This window comes from Macaca mulatta, chromosome 8, assembly GCF_049350105.2.
Source record: "Macaca mulatta isolate MMU2019108-1 chromosome 8, T2T-MMU8v2.0, whole genome shotgun sequence".
Lineage (NCBI taxonomy): Eukaryota > Metazoa > Chordata > Mammalia > Primates > Cercopithecidae > Macaca > Macaca mulatta.
Genome location: NC_133413.1, coordinates 91,138,617 through 91,159,936, shown reverse-complemented (window position 1 = coordinate 91,159,936; position 21,320 = coordinate 91,138,617). Strand labels below are relative to the sequence as shown.

At 42.5% G+C, this 21,320-nt stretch overlaps 1 long non-coding RNA gene across 1 annotated transcript; it reads right to left on the bottom strand.

Moving 5' to 3' along the window:
* Positions 1-420: 420 nt before the first annotated feature.
* LOC114680285 (uncharacterized) lies at positions 421-20,476 on the bottom strand. Its single transcript, XR_003732416.2, has 3 exons — positions 20,442-20,476; positions 19,462-19,556; positions 421-576 (listed from the first exon to the last, which is right to left on the bottom strand). It is a non-coding gene; the product is annotated as an uncharacterized LOC114680285 (long non-coding RNA).
* Positions 20,477-21,320: the final 844 nt, after the last annotated feature.

Below are 21,320 nucleotides of genomic sequence, written 5' to 3'. Positions count from 1 at the left end.
GTCATCTTCAGGCCTCGGGCTCCTGAAAGTGGGTTTCTGCAAAGCTGACTTTCAGTGCCCACATTTGCCGTGGAGGAGGGATGGGCAGAGCAGCCTCCACATACTGTGCTCAGACTGCAAGTGCGCCCCTCCCCAGCCCTCTGCTCCCAGGGTCCCAGAGGCTCTCCGGGTCTCAGTGACCGGGACACGGCAGAACCCTCAGGGGCAGGGCAGCAGAAAAAGATACTGAGAATCTGGGCCTTCGATGTTGTCCTGCAAAGTTGTGTGGATAGCATACATTTGCAAAACAAGTTTTTACTAAATCCTATACAAAGGGATGCTGCAGCAAACAGCTGAGGAGGTAATGATTTTTTTTAGTGTAAAAATGCAAGCTACCTTCCCCTCAAAAAATACCCTGCAAGAACTTACATTTCCTAAGGGTGAAGACCATGTCCTGTGTGTTCTACCCACTTTGTGTCATACTCTACCAGGCATATAATAGATGATCGATACATTTTTTAATGAATGGATGAACAAATTGTTCAGACAGCATTTCTTCCGGCTTCAGATGTGCTTTCTGCCTTCAACCTGCCAGTGCTGGAACAAAGCAGAGGAAATAAGGAAACATTTTAAAGACTGGCATAGACATTTATTTGGAAAGCCACATTTTTAAAGTTTCTTTAGAATATGTACATTCTCAAAATGGCCAACTCCAAATGACTATATTGATTACATAATAATTAGCCAATACAGGACAAAGTGTGCAATCACATGGTTACTGTTTCATGTAGAAATGCCTTGCACATAGCAATTCAATAAATAAGCGAACAAAAATGAATGCTTCTAAAGGAAATAAATTACAACATAGGCCTGTGCTCTTACAAGCAAGCAGAGTAAATGGAATGAGACTATTAGGATCTGTGTCAGTAACACAGGAGAGAGAATCCAGGCTGGCATTAAGGCATAATAGACACTATTTTAGGAGAAGGATCTAGGTATGATAGTCATCGTTTATTTGTTTGTATCTGTGTAATATATGCACACAGTTACAAAAAAATCAGGGTAGTAAAAAGCTTACAGTGAAAGCAGGTCCCTGCTGCTGTCCCTTTTCACCCCTTCATTATGCTCCCAGAAGCAGCCACGTTTGACTTCTTTAACTGTTTCTTCTGGGACTTGATTCCATTTATATCTTTTTATTTAATTATATGCAAGTATGCCTGACAAGCTCCAGCCAGCTCCAGCCAAGGCATCTATGGTATCAAGAGCAAGAGGGACAGAGCACAGCACAAGGCTGGAGAGTGTTGCACAGGGACTGGCCAAGTGCCTGGCACAGGGAAGTTCCCTGTGTTACCAGGGGCGCCCCCTGCGCACGGTTGAGACCTAATGCTCTGAACAACACAGGCATCTCCCTGCGCATTAGGACGCTGGCCTGTGGGCTGATCCATGAGTTTCTCACAAGTTTGTTGGTTGTGAATCAATTCTCCAAAGCACAGTAAGCCTGGGTAACCTGAAAACAATCAAGTGTGCTCACCTCCAAATTAAACCTGCAAACTAGCCTCAGACCCCAGGCCAAAGCCTTCAGTCAGCCAGCTGGCTAGCAGGTCGCTCACAATCTCTTTTAATATCATCTGCACAGCAATTCCTAGTTTTTGATACATTCCTTCCTTTAGCTGATTTCACTGTAATGCCCAGATCATCCCAGAAAAACAATTCATGTCAGATGTTGCAGAATGGCTCAGCTAGCTCAGCTAAAGGAAAATTGCTCACTGTTCACCTTGTGGCTACAGCCAGAGGTGCTGGAAACCAGCTGCACCCATGCATTTTATGTGCTTGGCTGCAAGTAATAATCCCACTCAAACTCGACCAAGCAAACACAAGTGGGGATTTACTGAAAGGACACATGGTGTCTTCTGTGGGACCCCTGGTCAGATGATGTTGTCAGGCCACATAGAGGCCTGGAATCAGGAGTGAGAAAGGATTTGGGAAATAGGCAGCCACACTGCCCTTCCAGTCCCATCCTGTCATCCAGTCTCCAGGGGCAGCAGGATCAAGACTCCTCTCTTCTCTAGGGTCTCTTCCCTCCTCACCCTACATAGCTGCCTTTTCTGCTCTTCCAGCACGTGGTGGAAAATGGCCAGCAGAGGCCTACATGACCTCCCAACGCATGCAGTCAAGAGGGGACTAGAATTTTGGAGCACCAATTCCAAACTTGAGAGAATTTGATTGGCCTAACAAGGGAGAGCCATCTTCCCCTGCTCCAACCAACTGGGAGGGGTGAGAGTGTACTGTTCGGGCCCACATGGAAGTTTCTCTAATAATTATGTTTGCACCAACCTAATAATAAAGTGTGGGTGGAGGTGGGCAGATCACTTGAGCCCAAGAGTTTGAGACCAGCCTGGGCAACATGGGGAGACCCCATCTCTACAAAAGATAAAAATATTAGCCGGGCATGAGAGCACGTGTCTGTAGTCCCAGCTACTCAGGAGGCTGAGATGGGAGGATCACTTGAGCCAGGAAGATTGAGGCTGCAGTGAGCTGTTTGTGCCACTGCACTTCAGAATGGACAACAGAGCAAGACATTGCCTCAAAAAAAAAAAACCAAAAAAAACGGTGTGAGGTTAGGAAGGAAATGATTGGTGGAAGAAATAATTTTACCATTTCTAGTACAGGATACAAAACCCATTTTTCTTGCTAATAAATACAGTCATGGGTTATTACACCCAGGAGGGATTTGAAAGATCATCTAATTTAACTCCCTTGGTTCACAGAGGAGATTCATGACCATGAATATCATTTGACATTTTAGTATTGTTTGATGTCAGTTTGTTTTCATAAAGTTCCATTGTTTACTTGTTTTCTGAAAGATAAGGTTATCTATTATCTAGGCCATTGAAAACCACCTATGAAAAAATTATTTTTAAAGTTATAAAAGGGGCCAAGTGTGATGGCCCACGCCTGTAATCCCAGCACTTTGAGAAGCCAAGATGGGCAGATCACCTGAGGTCAGGAGTTGGAGACCAGCCTGGGAAACATGGCAAAACCCCATCTCTACCAAAAACACAAAAAATTAGCCAGGTGTGGTGGTGAGCGCCTGTGGTCACAGCTACTGGGTGGCAGAGGCGGCAGTGAGCCGAGATTCTACCACCACACTCCAGCCTGGGTTACAGCGTGAGACCCTACCTCAAAAATAAAGTTAAAAAAGGGTTGCTTATTATCTTAAACATAGCCTCACCGAGCACAGAGGGTAGGAAAACTGGAGCCATACTGCCTGAATTCAAATCCCAGCTTCACCATTTACTAACTGTGTGACCGTGGAGAAATTACGTAACCTCTGTGTGCCTCAATTTCCTGCAGCATAAAATATGGATAATAATGTGACCTGTCTCATATGAGTATCGAGAGTTATAAATGAGTTAATATGTGTAACGTGTTTAGTATGTTGCCTGGCACATATTGAGAGCCATGAAAGTATTTTTTTGGCTCCCCCAAAGTATTTCTCTGAGTAATCAACAGTCTCTAGGCCGGGCACGGTGGCTCAAGCCTGTAATCCCAGCACTTTGGGAGGCCGAGACGGGCGGATCACAAGGTCAGGAGATCGAGACCATTCTGGGTAACACAGTGAAACCCCGTCTCTACTAAAAATACAAAAACTTAGCCAGGCGAGGTGGCGGGCGCCTGTAGTCCCAGCTACTCGGGAGGCTGAGGCAGGAGAATGGCGTGAACCCGGGAGGCGGAGCTTGCAGTGAGCTGAGATCCGGCCACTGCACTCCAGCCTGGGCGACAGAGCGAGACTCCGTCTCAAAAAAAAAAAAAAAAAAAAAAAAACAGTCTCAAAAAAGCATCTTGAACCATTATAGCAGAAGCCGTCAGTTAGCTGTAGTAAGCTAAAAGTACATTTTTATTTCTAACAAAGATTATTTTCTAATGTTTCAAGTTAACTCTGTACTATAGAAGTACAGAAAAGTAGAAAGAGTATCAGATAACTACCACCCTCACAAATAAGCACTGGTAGATTGATACATTTTTCTCAAGCTATTTCCATGCATATTTATTTGCATAGTTGTGATCACACTGTATATATAATTCAGCATGTTGCCTTTAGTCACTTAACATTATAGCATATGCAACTCCCCCATCATTAAATATTTTCAAATGCCTTCATTTCAATAGCTGTGTAATAGTACCGCATGTAGATATACACTGATTTCCTTAAATATTCTCCTATTTGGAAAATGTATGTTGTTTCCAATTTTACACTCTTTTAAACTTTTACTACAGTTGCCAGATTACTATCCAAATGATTTGGCTCAATTTACTCTCCCAGCGGCAAAGTGAATGAGTGTCTTTCTGTAGGCTCATCTGCAAGGAGTATTATCATTTTTTAAAATCTGTCCTAAGTTGATAGATATTAAAAAGCATGTCATCCTTGTTTTAATTTTTCCTTCCTTCCTTTTTCCCTTCCTTCCTTCCTTCTTTCTTCCTTCCTCCTTCCCTGCCTCCCTCCCGCTTTCTCTTTCTCTTTTTCTCTTTTTTTTTCTCTCTCTCTCTCCTTTCTCTTTCTTTTCTTTCGACAGAATCTAGCTCTGTTGCTTAGACTGGAGTGCAGTGGCACAGTCATAGCTCCCTGCAAACTTAAACTCCTAGGCTCAAATGATCTTCTTGCCTCCGCCTTCCGCAGCCAGACTACAGGTGCGTGCCACTGCAACCAGCTATGGTTTTTATGTTTCTGTAGGGATGGGGGTCTTACTGTGTTACCCAGGCTGGTCTCAAAATCTTGGTCTCAAGCAATCCTCCTGCTTCGGCCTCCCAAAGTGCTGGGATTACAGGTGTGAGCCATCATGACCAGTCAATTTGTAGTTCTTAAATAAAAGCTAATTATGTTAAACAGTTTTCTCTGTCAGACATTTACAATTTATATTTACAATTTGTCAGTTCACATCCTTTGCCTATTTATCTTTTGGGATCTTAACCCTTCCTTATGTATTAGTAGGAGTTCTTTCTATTGTTAGAATTTAAACTTCTGTCTTATTTGCTATAATTGTTTTTGCAATGTACGTGCATTTTAAATTCAGGTATGACACATTTTTGCTTGCACATTTTAAAATCTTTGTATCATTAAATCTGTCAGTGGTTTGCTTTAAAATTTCACAGCCCACCCACAGCTTAGACAGGCCTCTCACATTTCAGGTGTCAAATAATATTTCCCTTATATTTTCTTTGCCTTTTATTTATACTAATTTTTTCTTAACTATCTAGAATATTTTGCTATAAGGTAAAGCTCAAAATGTTTTTGTTTTTTTTTGTTGTTGTTTTTGTTTTTGTTTTTGTTTTTTTGACACAGTCTCACTCTATAGCCCAGGCTGGAGTGCAATAATGCCATCTCGGCTCACTGCAACCTCCACCTCGCAGGTTCAAGCGATTGTACTGCCTCGGCCTCCTGAGTAGCTGGGACTACCAGCTACTACAGGTGCGCGCCACCACGCCCGGTTTTGTATTTTTAGTAGAGACAGAGTTTTACCATGTTGACCAGGTTGATCTCAAACTCCTGACCTCAGGTGACCCACCCGCCTCGGCCTCCCAAAGTGCTGGGATTACAGTCGTGAGCCACCTTGCCTGGCCTTCAGAATGTATTCTTTTTTCCAAATGCTGACTAATGTCAACTTCATTTATGATTAACCCAGCCGTTCTCCAAGTTACTGAACTGTTACCAAGTTAGGATCTCCTCAAGGCTCTTTTGTTCCTGATTTAACTCAGTCAACCCAATTTCCCCTTCCCCTTTTCCTATGGCCGTTTATGCATCATTCGGCAGGAAGTAGTGAGACTGATGGTCTCTGATCCCCAAAAGTCATATATACTGTGGTCCACTGGAGAGAAACCCATTCCATGAGGTCCTTGGACTTCTGTTCCTACCATCCATCACCCACTCTTAGTGCCATGGTCATGCTGTGGTCTCTAGGGGCACAGCCCATGCCACATCTACTGACATATCCCACATTACTCTCTAAGGACCCTTCCAGTGTCCGGCCCTGCCTCAACCCTCCCGCCTCTCTCTGGTGCCCTAGGAAACTCAAGGGCTTTCTTGACCTATCTAGACTTTGCCATGCCACACTACCTCACTTGCCCAGCCCCTCTGGCACCATGATGGCCTCTCCCTGGAGCATGCTCTGAAAAGCAGGGCGCAGCTCACTCTATTTGGAAATCCCACTCAACATATTAGGCGTTGCTCCCACTTTCCAGTCATATATCCCTTTGGTGAGACCATACCAGAGGTTTGTTCTGGTGCTCTTCTCACTGCCTCTCTGGAATTCTTTTCCTCCAACTAGACTACCTTGCAGTATCATGGGCTCCTCTCACCCCACTGTTATCTTTGACACCACTCTCTCCTTCACTTCTTGCAGCAAATCCATTACGAAGTCCAGTGGATTTTATCTCCTATATATCTTTTAAATTGCCTCAATTCTCTGTTTCCACTGCTCCCACCTGAGTGGAAGCCACCATCCTCTATTGCCTGTACTTTCTTAATGGCACCTAACGAGTCTCCCCCAGTTACTAGTGCATTCTTTCAATGCACTCTTCATGCACCCTAAATCCTGCCAATGCTGCTTGCGTGGGTCCCTGCGCAATTCAGCCCTAATGGCACCCACCCCCACTTGTCACTTGCCTAGAAGGACATACACATCAAAATGTATCTGAAAGTTTGTTAAATGAGGCTGGGTGTGGTGGCTTACACCTGTAATTCCAGCACTTTGGGAGGCCGAGGCAGGCAGATTGCTTGAACTCAAGAATTCGAGACCAGTTGGGCAACATAGTGAAACTCCTGTCTCTACAAAAAATACAAAAATTGACTGGGCATGGTGGCACACACATGTAGTCCCAGCTACTCAGGAGGTTGAGGTGGGAGGATCCCTTGAACTAGGGAGGTGGAGGTTGCAGTGAGCTGAGATCACACCACTGCACTCCAGCCTGGGCAATAGTGAGACCCTGTCTCAGAAAGAAAGGTGCCAGGCATGGTGGCTCACACCTGTAATCCCAACACTTTGGGAGGCCGATGTGGACACATCACTTGAGGCCAGGAGTTTCGATACCAGCCTGGCCAACATGATGAAATCCCATCTCTACTAAAAATACAAAAAGTAGCCAGGCATGGTGCCACATGCCTGTAATCCCAGCTATTCGGGAGGTCGAGGCAGGAGAATCACTTGAACCCAGGAGGCAGAGGTTGCAATGAGTCGAGATCACGCCACTGCACTCCAGCCTGGGCAACAAAGCAAGACTCCATCTCAAAGAAAAAAAAAGAAAAAAAGAAAAAAAGGAAGTTTGTTAAATGAATAAACAGAATAAAAACTAAAAACTACAAGGCCACTTCAGTTACATGGAGTCTGATCTTCCTGCAAAAAACTAAAAAATTATAAAATGGGTTACTCAAAGAATGCATCTCCCTTTTTACGTTTTTGTTTGTTTTGAGATGATAGCAATGGAAGGAAGAGGATTTTCTGAGAAAAATCCAGCAATAAATGTCTCAGTAGAAGCTTAGGTACTAGAATTTTTACAATCTGATGATCAATTGGAAAAACTGATTATAAATATACACCCTTGGCGCATTGCTTAGACAAAATGAATAATCTCTTCTTGAGGCAAATGTTTACTGACTTCTGCAGTATAACTCTATTTTCTAGCGTACCTCTCAATACAAATTGTTCTTATGTAAGCCACAGCACCTCAATATGAAATTATTTACTTTTAATAATAGAAAAGTTATTTTTGACTGCAAAGAAACCATAAATCTGGCCTGTTTTGCTTCAGTTCATTTGTTTGGACGGCCATCTGGCAAATTATTCAACACAGTGCAGACAGACTATTCCTCAGTACAAGTCAAATATGTTCCATTTAAAAGCTGATGTCGTGCCTAAGGCTGAGCTGTAATTCTTTTTTCATTTTCTTCTCTTTGCTTTTTATAGCCAAATAAACAAAGGATTTGACTTAGAACTTCTTGTACTTCTTTATCCACCGTATGATGATAAAGTAATAAAATGGCTTCAATGTGCCACATTTGAAAACCAATGTCATAATTTTAGAGAAACAAGAACGGACTGTAGACACTTCTGCCTTCTGGGAGACAGTGATAATTCTTCCCAAAGCAGACAGGTCTTTGGTTTTTAGGAAAACACCTCAGAGAACATTGACAATTCTTCTTTAGTGGAAAGAAAAGCCCTTTAGATGCAGCCTGAATAGCCCATTTTTCTGTGCAATACACAAATGGAATTTGGACAGTCAGGCAGTGCATGTGCGTGTGTGTGTGTGTGTCAGGGAGGATAAGGAACCCAGAACTAAGGAAGGAAGCAGGGAGAGGTGAGAAGACAGTGCTGTCCCATGGAACTTTCTGTGATGATGGAAATGTTCTGCATTCTGTACCGTCTAATACGGCAGCCACCAAGTGCTTCAACTGCGGCTGATGTAACAGAGAAAATGAATTTTTAAATTAGTTTAATTTAAATGAAAATGGCCACACGTGGTTATTTTGTCCTGGACAGTGCAGACAAAGGACTTTTCACATCACCCTCTCCCCACCTCCCTTAACATGAGCCACAAGCAGCAGGGAGAGGCCTGGGAAACCAGATGTCTCCTGAGGACCTCCTAAGGCAGTGACACTAAGGGGCTTTCAAGAAGGCCAGGCCAGGCGTAGTGGCTCACACCTGGAATCCCAGCCCTTTTGGAGGCCAAGGCAGGTGGATCTCCTGAGGTCAGGAGTTCGAGACCAGACTGGTCAACATGGTGAAACCCTGTCTCTACTAAAAATACACAAATGAGCCAGGCATACTGGTGTGTGCCTGTAATCCCAGCTACTCGGGAGGCTGAGGCAGGAGAATCGTTTGAGCCTGGGGGGGCGGAGCTTGCAGTGAGCCGAGATCACGCCACTGCACTTCAGCCTGGGTTACACAGCGAGACTCTGTCTCAAGAAAAAAACAAAAAAGGAGGTCAATTTTAAATTGTTGCCCGCTCTGTGTTTCTTCTGCCATCCACAGTCCTTCAGTAAATGCCTCTTTTACTAAGGTGACAGTTCATCTGAGCTTGCTGGGACTGCCACTTGTGCCTGGTGTCCTGGTGTAATTCAATCAGTTCAGCCTGTAGTCCCAGTTACTCAGGAGGATTACTTGAGCCCAGGAGTTCAAGACCAACCTGAGCAATATAGTGGAACTCTGTCTGTTCAAAAAACAAAGAAAAAAAAAGTGTCCCCCTCGGACAATATATTATATTGACACCCTTCTTAAGCACATGGTCTTGTATTTGTGGTGCTGTGGGGATTTAGAGACAGGAGTGTAAAGAGATTCCTTGGGTCGGCCTTCCCTGCCACTGCACTGCTCCACAGCAGCCTCGTACAGGAAGTGGGATGGAGGGGAGGGGAGTAGAAGTGAAAGCGAGCTGTCTTTCCTCAAGTAAATCAAAGGAAGGGAGTGGAGGGATATGTGGAGAGCCAGTTACAAAAATGAGAAAAGGGGCTGGGTGCGGTGGCTCACACCTGTAATCCCAGCACTTTGGGAGGCTGAGGCAGAATTGCTTGAGGTCAGGAGTTCGAGACCAGCCTGGCCAACACAGGGAAACCCTGTCTCTACTAAAAATACAAAAATTAGCCAGGCGTGGTGGCACACACCTATAATCCCAGCATCCCAGCTACTCAGAAGGCTGAGGCACAAGAATTGCTAGAACCCAGAAGGCAGAGATGGCTGTGAGCCGAGATAGTGCCACTGCACTCCAGCCTGGGTGACGAAGCAAGACTCCATATCAAAAAAAAAAAAAAAAAAAAAAAAAGGAAGAGAAATAAAGTGTTTCTGGAACTTTCAAGCATTGTCAAGGAAATTGTGCAGATTAAGTGTCTTTCCACTCTCCTGTGCTTGAAAGAATTCAGTATTAATAGGCAGCACACTCTAATGCACTTAAACCTACAAGAACACCTGTAAACTTCTTTAAGGCATAGAGTTGAAAGTAAAATTATCCTAGGGGGCGGTTCCAAGATGGCCAAATAGGAACAACTCCAGTCTGCAGCTCCCAGCGTGAGCGACGAGGAAGACGGGTAATTTCTGCATTTCCAACTGAGGTACTGGGTTCATCTCACTGGGGCTTGTCAGACAGTGGGGGCAGGACAGTGGGTGCAGCCCACCCAGCGTGAGCTGAAGCAGGTGAGGCATTGCCTCACCAGGGAAGTGCAAGGGGCCAGGGAATTCCCTTTCTTAGCCAAGGGAAGCGGGGACAGATGGCACCTGGAAAATCGGGTCACTCCCACCCTAACACTGTGCTTTTCCAACGGTCTTAGCAGACAGCACACCAGGAGATTAGACCCCGCACCTGGCTCAGAGGGTCCCACACCCACGGAGCCTTGTTCCTTGCAAGCACAGCAGTCTGAGATCAAACTGCAAGGCAGCAGCAAGCCTGGGGGAGGGGCGCCCACCACTGCTGAGGCTTAAGTAGGTAAACAAAGTGACCCAGAAGCTCGAACTGGGTGGAACCCACCACAGCTCAAGGAGGCCTGCCTGCCTCTGTAGACTCCACTTCTGGGAGCAGGACATAGCCAAACAAAAGGCAGCAGAAACCTCTGCAGACTTAAATGATCCTGTCTGACAGCTTTGAAGAGAGTAGTGGTTCTCCCAGCATGGAGTTTGAGATCTGAGAACAGACAGACGGCCTCCTCAAGTGGGTCCCTGACCCCTGAGTAGCCTAACTGGGAGGCACCTGTTCAGCAATATTCACTGTTCTGCAGCCTCCGCTGCTGATACCCAGGCAAACAGGGTTGGAGTGGACCTCCAGCAAACTCTAACAGACCTGTAGCTGAGGATCCTGACTATTAGAAGGAAAACTAACAAACAGAAAGGACATCCACACGAAAACCCCATCTGTACGTCACCATCATCAAAGACCAAAGGTAGATAAAACCACAAACATGGGGGAAAAAACAGTAGAAAAGCTGAAAGTTCTAAAAATCAGAGCGCCTCTCCCCCTCCAAAGGAACGCAGCTCCTCGCCAGCAATGGAACAAAGCTGGACGGAGAATGACTTTGACAAGTTGAGAGAAGAAGGCTTCAGACGATCAAACTTCTCCGAGCTAAAGGAAGAAGTTTGATTCCATCACAAAAAAAGCTAAAAACCTTGAAAAAAGATTAGACAAATGGCTAACTAGAATAACCAGTGTAGACAAGTCCTTAAATGACCTGATAGAGCTGAAAACCATGGCACAAGAACTACGTCACACATGCACAAGCTTCAGTAGCCGATTTGATCAACTGGAAGAAAGGGTATCAGTGATTGAAGATCAAATGAGTGAACTGAAGTGAGAAGAGAAGTTTAGAGAAAAAAGAGTAAAAAGAAACAAACAAAGCCTCCAAGAAATATGGGACTATGTGAAAAGATCAAATCTACATGATTGGTGTACCTGAAAGTGACAGGGAGAATGGAACCAAGTTGGAAAACACTCTGCAGGATATTATCCAGGAGAACTTCCCCAACCTAGCAAGGCAGGTCAACATTCAAATACAGGAAATACAGAGAACGCCACAAAGATACTCCTCAAGAAGAGCAACTCCAAGACACATAATTGTCATATTCACCAAAGTTGAAATAAAGGAAAACATGTTAAGGGCAGCCAGAGAGAAAGGTCAGGTTACCCACAAAGGGAAGCCCATCAGACTAACAGCGGATCTCTCAGCAGAAACTCTCCAAGCCAGAAGAGAGTGGGGGCCAATATTCAACATTCTTAAAGAAAAGAATTTTCAACCCAGAATTTCATATCCAGCTTCATAAGTGAAGGAGAAATAAAATCCTTTACAGACAAGCAAATGCTGAGAGATTTTACCACCAGATCTGCCCCACAAGAGCTCCTGAAGGAAGCACTAAACATGGAAAGCAACAACCGGGACCAGCCACTGCAAAAACATGCCAAATTCTAAAGACCATCAATGCTAGAAAGAAACTGCAGCAACTAATGAGCAAAATAACAATCTAACATCATAATGACAGGATCAAATTCACACATAACAATATTAACCTTAAATGTAAATGGGCTAAATGCTCCGATTAAAAGACATAGACAGACAAATTGGATAAAGAGTCGAGACCCATCAGTTTGCTGTATTCAGGAGACCCATCTCATGTGCAGAGACACACATAGGCTCAAAATAAAGAGATGGAGGAAGATCTACCATGCAAATGGAAAACAAAAAAAGGCAGGGGTTGCAATCCTAGTCTCTGATAAAACAGACTTTAAACCAACAAAGATCAAAAGAGACAAAGAAGGCCATTACATAATGGTTAAGGGATCAATTCAACAAGAAGAGCTAACTATTCTAAATATACATGCACTCAATGCAGGAGCACCCAGATTCATAAAGCAAGTCCTTAGAGACCTACAAAGAGACTTAGAGACTTAGACTCCCGCACAGTAATAATGGGAGACTTTAACACCCCACTGTCAACATTAGACAGATCAATGAGACAGAAAGTTAAAAAAGACATCCAGGAATGGAACTCAGCTCTGCACCAAGCAGACCTAATACACATCTACAGAACTCTCCACTCCAAATCAACAGAACACACATTCTTCTCAGCACCACATCGCACTTATTGCAAAATTGACCATAGTTGGAAGTAAAGCACTCCTCAGCAAATGTAAAAGAACAGAAATTATAACAAACTGTCTCTCAGACCACAGTGAAATCAAACTAGAACTCAGGATTAAGAAACTCACTCTAAACTCCTCAACTACATGGAAACTGAATAACTGCTCCTGAATGACTACTGGGTACATAAGGAAATGAAGGCAGAAATAAAGATGTTTTTTGAAACTAATGAGGACAAAGACACAACATACTAGAATCTCTGGGACACATTTAAAGCAGTGTGTAGAGGGAAATTTATAGCACTAAATGCCCACAAGAGAAAGCAGGAAAGATCTAAAATTGACACTCTAACATCACAATTAAAAGAACTAGAGAAGCAAGAGTAAACACATTCAGAAGCTGGCAGAAGGCAAGAAATAACTAAGATCAGAGCAGAACTGAAGGAGACAGAGATACAAAAAAACCCTTCAAAAAATCAATGAGTCCAGGAGCTGGTTTTTTGAAAAGATAGACCAATAAAAGATAAAACAAACTGATAGACTGCTAGCAAGATTAATAAAGAAGAAAAGACAGAAGAATCAAATAGATGAAATAAAAAATCACAAAGGGATATCACCACCTATCCCACAGAAATACAAACTACCATCAGAGAATACTATAAACACCTCTATGCAAATAAACTAGAAAATTTAGAAGAAATGGATAAATTCCTGGACACATACACCCTCCCAAGACTAAACCGGGAAGAAGTTGAATCCCTGAATAGACCAATAACAGGCTCTGATATTGAGGCAATAATTAATAGCCTAACAAACAAAAAAAGTCCAGGACCAGACGGATTCACAGCCGAATTCTACCAGAGGTACAAAGAGGAGCTGGTACCATTCCTTCTGAAACTATTCCAGTCAATAGAAAAAGAGGGAATCCTCCCTAACTCATTTTATGAGGTCAACATCATCCCAATACCAAAGCCTGACAGAGACACAACAAAAAAAGAGAATTTTAGACCAATAACCCTGATGAACATTGATGCAAAAATCCTCAATAAAATACTGGCAAACCTAATCCAGGAGCACATCAAAAAGCTTATCCACCATGATCAAGTGGGCTTCATTCCTGGGATGCAAGGCTGGTTCAACATACACAAATAAATAAATGTAATCCAGCATATAAACAGAACCAAAGACAAAAACCACGCGATTATCTCAATACATGCAGAAAAGGCTTTGACAAAATTCAAAAGCCCTTCATGCTAAAAACGCTCAATAAATTAGGTATTGATGGGACATATCTCAAAATAATAAGAGCTATTTATGACAAACCCACAGCCAATATCATACTGAATGGGCAAAAACTGTAAGCATTCCTTTTGAAAATGGGCACAAGATAGGGATGCCCTCTCTCACCACTCCTATTCAACATAGTGTTGGAAGTTATGGCCAGGGCAATCAGGCAGGAGAAAGACATAAGGGGTATTCAATTAGGAAAAGAGGAAGTCAAATTGTCCCTGTTTGCAAATGACATGATGGCATATTTAGAAAACCCCATAGTCTCAGCCCAAAATCTCCTTAAGCTGATAAGCAACTTCAGCAAAGTCTCAGGATACAAAATCAATGTGCAAAAATGACAAACATTCCTATACGCCAGTAACAGACAAACAGAGAGCCAAATCATGAGTGAACTCCCATTCACAATTGCTTCAAAGAGAATAAAATACCTAGGAATCCAACTTACAAAGGATGTGAAGGACTTCTTCAAGGAGAACTAAAAACCACTGCTCAACAAAATAAAAGAGGACACAAACAAATGGAAGAATGTTCCATGCTCATGGATAGGAAGAATCAATATTGTGAAAATGGCCATACTGCCCAAGGTAATTTATAGATTCAGTGCCATCCCCATCAAGCTACCAATGACTTTCTTCACAGAACTGAAAAAAACTAAAGTTCATATGGAACCAAAAAAAGAGCCCACATTGCCAAGACAATCCTAAGCTAAAAGAACAAAGCTGGAGGCATCACGCTACCTGACTTCAAACTATACTGCAAGGCTACAGTAACCAAAACAGCATGGTACTGGTACCAAAACAGACATACAGACCAATGGAACAGAACAGAGCCCTCAGAAATAATACCACACATCTACAACCATCTGATCTTTGACAAACCTGACAAAAACAAGAAATGGGGAAAGGATTCCCTATTTAATAAATGGTGCTAGGAAAACTGGCTAGCCATATATAGAAAGCTGAAACTGGATCCCTTCCTTACACCTTATACAAAAATTAATTCAAGATAGATTAAAGACTTAAATGTTAGGCCTAAAATCATAAAAATCATGGAAGAAAACCTAGACAATACCATTCAGGACACAGGCATGGGCAAGGACTTCATGTCTGAAACACCAAAAACAATGGCAACAAAAGCCAAAATTGACAAATGGGATCTCATTAAACTAAAGAGCTTCTGCACAGCAAAATAAACTACCATCAGAGTGAACAGGCAACCTACAGAATGGGAGAAAATTTTTGCAATCTACTCATCTGAAAAAGGGCTAATATCCACAGTCTACAAATAACTCAACCAAATTTACAAGAAAAAAACAAACAAGTCCATCAAAAAGTGGGCAAAGGATATGAACAGACACTTCTCAAAAGAAGACATTTATGCAGCCAACAGACATGTGAAAAAATGCTCATCACTGGCCATCAGAGAAATGCAAATCAAAACCACAATGAGATACCATCTCACACCAGTTAGAATGGCAATCATTCAAAAGTCAGGAAACAACAGGTGCTGGAGAGGATGTGGAGAAATAGGAACACTTTTACAGTGTTGGTGGGACTGTAAACTAGTTCAGCCATTGTGGAAGACAGTCTGGTGATTTCTCAAGTATCTAGAACTAGAAATACCATTTAACCCAGCCATCCCATTACTGGGTATATACCCAAAGGATTATAAGTCATGCTGCTATAAAGACATATGCACATGTATATTTATTGCAGCACTATTCACAATAGCAAAGACTTGGAACCAACCCAAATGTCCATCAATGATAGACTGGATTAAGAAAATGTGGCATATATACACCATGGAATACTATGCAGCCATAAAAAACAATGAGTTCATGTCCTTTGCAGGGACATGGATGAAGCTGGAAACCATCATTCTCAGCAAACTATCACAAGGACAGAAAACCAAACACCGGATGTTCTCACTCATAGGTGGGAATTGAACAATGAGATTACTTGGACACAGGAAGGCGAACATCACACACTGGGGCCTGTCGTGGGGTAGGGGGGCGGGGAGGGACAGCATTAGGAGATATACCTAATGTAAATGATGAGTTAATGGGTGCAGCACACCAACATGGCACATGTATACATGTGTAACAAACCTGCACGTTGTGCACATGTACCCTAGAACTTAAAGTATAATAAAAAATTTTTTTAAAAAGTCAAAAAAAATTATCCTAGATTTCCACCAGGATACAATAAAACTAAACTTGCCATGTATAGTAAAGTACAATAAAAAAGTCTTATAGCCTGAGCTTTACCTAAAATATATTATATATTAATTTCTAACTTTAGGGCCAACATTTTATTCCTTTATGCGTGAACAAACAAAATTGATACCCCACAAGAACAGGCAACCAAAGCAAAAATGGACAAATGGGATCACATCAAGTTAAAAACCTTCTGCCCAGCAAAGGAAACGATCAACAAAGTAAAGAGACAAACCACAAACTGGGAGAAAATATTTGCAAACTACTCATCTGATGAGGAATCACTAATGAGAATATATAAGGAAAAAATCTAATAATCTGACATAAAAATGGGCAAAAGATCTGAATAGACATTTCTCAAAAGAAGACCTACAAATGGTAAACGGGTATCTAAAAAGGTGCTCAACATCATTGATTATCAGAGAAATGCAAATCAAAAACTACGATGAAATGTCATCTCACCCCAGTTAAAATGGCTTTTATCCAAAAGACAGGCAGTAACAAATGCTGGCGAGGCTGTGGAGAAAAGGGAATCCTGGTACGCTGTTGGTGGGAACGCAAATTCGTACAACCACTATGGAGAACAGTTTGGAGGTTCCTCAGAAAACTAAAAATAGAGCCAACACATGATCCAGCAATCCCACTGCTGGGTATATACGCAAAAGAAAGGAATCAGTATATTGAAGAGATATCTGCACTCCCATGTTTATTGCCAAGATTTGAAAGCAATCTAAGTGTCCATCAACAGATGAATGAATAAAGAAAATGTGGTATATATAAACAATGGAGTGCTATTCAGTCATAAAAAAAAAAAAAAGAGAGAGACCTTGTCAGTTGCAAGAACATGGATGGAACTGGAGGTCATTATGTTAAGTGAAATAAACCAGGCACAGAAAGACAAACTTTGCATGTTCTCTCTTATTTGTGGGAGCTAAAAATGAAAAGAATTGAACTCATGGAGATAGAGAATAGAAGGATGGTTACCAGAGGCTGTGGGGGAAGGGCAGATGGCTAACAGGTACAAAAAAATAATAGATAGTAAGATCTAGTATTTGCTGGCACAACTGGGTGACTATAGTCAAAAATAATTTAATTATACATCTTAAAATAACTAAAAGAATATAATTGGATTGTTTGTTACACAAAGGATAAATACTTGGGGGAAAGGATACCCCATTTACCCTGATTACCCATTGCATGTCTGTATCTAATTATCTCTTGTAACCCATAAACATATACACCTACTATATACCCACAAAAATTTTAAAAAGTTTTAAAGTCCTACATGGAGGGGAACATTTTTGATTTCTCACTTAGGATATTTGTAAATGAGAACTAGACATTGTTACTACAACTGTCCTAAATCTACTGTACCTATGAAACATTTGAAGAACCATTTACTTTATTTCCATGTATACACAAGATGTAGCTTTCAGGGCTCCAGCACATAAATGCCTAGGCTTCATTTCACAGCCCACCTCAATACCTGAGGTGAGGGCAGCAAGAAGCAGGATGGTAGAGAGTGGGCTCTGGAGTCAGCCTTCCAGTTTTGAATCCTGCTTCTACCCAACTTAGTTTTCTTATCTGTAAAATGGGGATAATTTTAGTAATTACCTCATAGGGCTGTTAGAAGATTCAACTAGATAATCCCACTAGGTCACTTAGCACAGTCGCTGGCAAGCAATATGTGCTCTCCAAGTGATGACGGCAATGCGTATGACAACAATGATGGTGAAAATGATGACCATGACTACAATTAGTGACTCATTGGTAGGGAGAGAGATAGGACAATCTGACAATGTAAATATAAATTTGAAAAGAAGTAACAAAAACATACTATACAGAATGGGTCCTGATTGAGGGTTTATTTTTGCTACTGTAAGACAATAATATCAACCATGCGAGTCATTCATTCATCATTCCCCTTTGCACACACTGTGACAAAATTCTGTTTTCTGTCTAATAGAATGTGAATTCTTTGAGAGAAAGAGTATATTGTATATTGACATGAATTTGTATCCTGGAAACCAGCATGGTACTTGAAATGTGGAAAGTAATCAACAAATATTTATTGATCTCTTTTAAGCAACAATTACTGCCTGAGCATTGCCTGCCATGTGACCGGCACTGATGTGCTGGGTGCTAAGGACGCATGCCTGGCTCACTGGAGGAGATCAATGGAGGAACAAGTCGATCACACAAAGCCAGAATATTCTCTTTAATATGTCAGAACAGTAGAAATCTTGCCTGTCACATATAAATAAATCTGACTTATTTCCTGCGATGTCCACTCTTGATAGTCTGAGGCTAAGCTAAGAGAACTTAACAGACTCCAAGAAGCCTCACCCAATGCTGGCTTCACTTGAGGAATGGAGCAGGAAACAGCACAGCAGGAGGAGCACTCCCAGAAGTCCATGGGTTAGTTTTAAGGGCCTGAGTCACAGGTCAGATATGAGGGCCTGAGACCATACAGGTGGGTGCAGAAGCCTCCCTGGCCCCTACACGTCAGGAACTATTTCTACTGAGCCACGGCTCTCGGGTCCCAGCAAGCAGAGTGCCCCATTGCAAGTCAGGCCACCCATGAAGCCCGAAGCTATGCCTCCTCCCTGCACAGTCAGATTCACTCCTGGTCCTCCCTGTCCATATGCACTTACCAATCATAAGCCCTTCTTAGCATCAGCGGTGTTACCTGGTCACACAGCTAGCACTTCTAGCAGGTTTCCAGGATAACAGGGCTAGAAAGTTAACCCAAGATCATTTTGTTCATAGAGGAGAAAATGCTTTTGTTAACTTGTACTCCCAGGGCCCCATTCCTGACCCCTCTGAGCTTCCCAAATCTTACTAGAAATCACCAAGGAGAGGTTCCTGATGCACCATAAACTCATTGTGTATGAGACCCATGTAATTCTCTCCTCTCTCCCTGCCTAACCTCTCACGTTCCCTATTTTGATGAAGACAGTCATTATCCATCCAATCCTCCCTTGCACAGACTCCACGCATGACCTCTTCCATTCCAAACTCCTGAGCTCTGAGAAAATCAGGGCTCTTCAGAACCTAAACCTGGTTAGCTCTAGCCGCTTCCACACACACCGAACCCTTTAGACACAGGCTATTTGCCAGCATCATTAGAAAATACAGCCTTTGTTCAGCTCTGGAATATCCTTCCACTCCTGGCATCTGTCCAAATAAGTCTTCAGACTCTTAAAAAAACAACTCGAGTGTCACCTCTGGGAAACCACAAATTAATCTCCAGTACTAACCAATCCCTCCCTCTTCTCCTGCAGCCCATGTGAGGCCTCCGCTGCAGCACTGCCCACCTGACTGTGGCCGCCATTACCCACAGAGCTGCTGGTAGAAAGGAAAACGTGCCTTACCCATATTGTTTCCCCAGAGCTATGGGCGCATCTCTGCACACAGCGTAGCGCACAGTCTGCGAGCTTGAATCCAAATGGGAGCATTGAAGCTGGACCTTAAGACATAGGTGGAACTTCAGACAGGCAAACAAGGGGGAAAAAAGGCCCAGACAGTGAAGACACATTTGGGGAACAGAGAGTCTACTTTGCTGACACGTGGATTCTTGGACGCAAATAAACATTCAAGATTTGCTGTGATCATGTCCCGACCTAAGAAACTTAATCTTTATTCAGTAGGAAATGGTAGTAACTCACTATTGAAACTATGCGAGGGACTTTTCAAATGTTTGAAAGGTTGCACCACAATGCAGTCCCCTAGGTATGATTATTTCTAAATGATAAAATGCATAGATATTTGAGTAACAAAAAAATTTTTCTCAAATCAAGGCTATAAAAGCTCAACAAAGGGTGTAGTGTAAAAAGTAGTAGGACTGTTGTATGTGATTTCAACTATCCTAATACACGGCCTTTTAAATGAAGGACAATTTTCAAGGCTGTATAGTGTGTGCCAACAGATCGATACGAATGTCATCGTTGACTTCCGGAGCTCCCTTCATGCCCTGTTATCACAGAGCATCAGTCATTAATATGAGGTTATGAAGACCTGGTGATCCAAAGGCACAGCTCGCCACTGAATGACAAATGAGGGGAGCTGGGGCAACCAACATGCCAAATAATACAAGGATTTGCTGTCAATTTCAAGCAGTTGGAGGCTAAGAAAAATACTACACAAGACCCAGTGTACTCTTTCCAATTCTCATGTTTTTGGAAATGAACAATAAAAGTTATTCTATGTGATTACAACCTTTCCTTCTTCCCCCATTTTGCCAGGAACAGACTGACATTCCAACTAATCAACCCCAGAATCGTTTTTACACACCTCGTATGTCAAGAGTATTCTCTCAGACACTGTAAGGCAAAGAGGAAAAGAAAATACTTACAACAAAGTTCCTGCCATGGAGAAATATGTCTCACTGGAAATAAAATGGGAAAAGTTAAGAAATAAAATTGGGAATATTTCCAAGATGCGTCATTGAACAAAAAAAGCAAGGTGCAAGCTAAGGTCTATATAGTTTGCTCCTATTTGCATAAAAATGTCTATGGGATATACAGGTGTCTGGATGAAAATTTTCTGAATGATACACAAAAATTGTTGCTGCCAGCCGACATGATGGCACTTGCCTGTGGTCCCAGCTACTCAAGAGGCTGAGGTTGCTTGAGTCCAGGAGTTCTGGGCTCTAGTACGCTATGCCAGTAGAGGGTCCACACTAAGTTCAGCAACAATATGGTGACCTCACAGGAGCAGGGGACCACCAGGTTGCCTAAGGAGGAATGAACCCGCCCAGGTCAGAAATGAACCAGGCTTAAATTCCCGTGCTGATTAATAGCAAGATGACACCTGTGAACAGCCACTGCACTCCAACCTGGGCAACATAGCAAGACCTGGTCTCAAAAAAAAAAAAAAAAAAAAATTGTTGCAGATGTTCACCTCTGGAGAGAGGGTCTGGTCGGTGGGTTCAGAAAGACATTTTTAATTCTACACCACCTTATACTGTTTGCTTACCATGTGTATGTGTGTATGTGTTTCTTTAATTTTTTAAAATTGTAAATACTACAAACAAAAGCAACACCACAAAGTAATACATAATTACACAGCGAGTGAATAGGAGAGAAACCAACATTTATTGACGACCTTGTAGGAGCCAGGCATAACTCCCTACCACCTCCCACTCACGACAGCTCACGGGTGTGGTGATGATGTTTCTGGCCCCTGGAAACCAGCCTGCAACCTCTCCACATGCTGTTCTGCCACCTCAGGC